This window comes from Macadamia integrifolia, unplaced genomic scaffold (assembly GCF_013358625.1).
Source record: "Macadamia integrifolia cultivar HAES 741 unplaced genomic scaffold, SCU_Mint_v3 scaffold3243, whole genome shotgun sequence".
In the NCBI taxonomy this organism is placed as follows: domain Eukaryota; kingdom Viridiplantae; phylum Streptophyta; class Magnoliopsida; order Proteales; family Proteaceae; genus Macadamia; species Macadamia integrifolia.
Window position 1 is genome coordinate 6,835 of NW_024869327.1, and position 1,320 is coordinate 8,154.

General features: G+C 35.4%; 1 non-coding gene across 1 annotated transcript; it reads left to right on the plus strand.

The window, feature by feature from the left end:
* The first annotated feature begins 213 nt into the window (after nt 1-213).
* LOC122067933 lies at nt 214-320 on the plus strand. The gene has a single exon (XR_006136924.1). It is a non-coding gene; the product is annotated as a small nucleolar RNA R71 (small nucleolar RNA).
* The last annotated feature ends 1,000 nt before the right edge of the window (nt 321-1,320 follow it).

Sequence of the window (1,320 nt, forward strand, 5' to 3'; positions counted from 1 at the left end):
GGGCTTCCTTGGTTACTATCCCATACAAAAAATATCCTTTCCCTCCTATGGTTCTTTCACTCACGAGTTTTATCAGCTAAGTCAAGTAAGAATTCTCATGCTTTTCCTTTATTTTTAAAGGATGTGAATCCATTAGGGCACATAGACTCTATCATTTGTTTAGTTGGGTAATTAATACCCTCATAAATTATTTGACATAAATGCCATAAATCTAGGCCATGGCGAGGGCATTCTTGGACTAGATCCTTAAATCTCTCCATAAGTTTAAAAAATGACTCACTAGGATTTTGCCTAAACTGAAGGATACCACTTCTAAGCTTATTGGTCTTGTGAGTTAGGAAAAACTTATTGAGGAAGGCAACTGTGAATTTCTCCCATATGGTTAAGGAATTTATGGGTAACTTATACAATCACTTCTTAGCTTGGTCTTTTAATATAAAAGTGATAAACCTAAGCTTAACAACATCATCAGAAAGCTGTTGGAACTTAATTATAACACATACCACTTTAAATTTCCTTAGAAATAGGTATGCCTCCTCAGAGGTCAGCCCATGGGGCAACATAGTGATGTATTGAGATTTGAGCTTAAAATTATTGCCTGAGCTTGTGGTAGAATTATGCAAGAAGGTTGGGCTGTTCTAGTAGGGTAGAACCTATCTTTCAGAGATTTAGGTGGAGGGTTTTATTGTTGGTCTCCCATATTGAAAGGTTTTAAAAACGTATATGGTCACTATTTGTTGGATCTCTTCTTTCTAATCAATCCTTAGTATTTCGGACCCACCTAACACTCATGTAATAGAAAACTCCCTATAACTAGAGTAAGACAAGAATAAAAGAATGGAAAGAAAAACTTTTTTTTAATTTTTAATCTTTTAGCTTTTTGGGAGCTTACCGACAAAGATCCAGGGTTTCTAAGGTCAATTCCTAAGGTACTGCTATAGGGCAAAACCTGTCTTTATCATATTACGAGGTTTGGTGACCTCCACCGATACAACTATTATTGTAAGTTATTCTTCTTAGGAATTCAATAAAATAAAAACAAAACAGAGCAAACAAAGCACTCCGATTTACCAAAAGAAAACAAAAAACAACATGGAATTATCTCCTCGGCAACAACTCTAAAAACTTGTTTGAATTTTTAAAGTAACTACAAACGTATGGATTAGTGTAGCTAACGGGTTGAACACAAGGAGAGCAACCACTTTTTTGTAGGCTTCTTTTAGTAATGCAAAAGTGCACAGATTCGTTATGGTGATCTAATTCTAACTACCAGCCTAACACAAATGCATCTAAAAGCGACCTAACCATTCACGTCTAGGA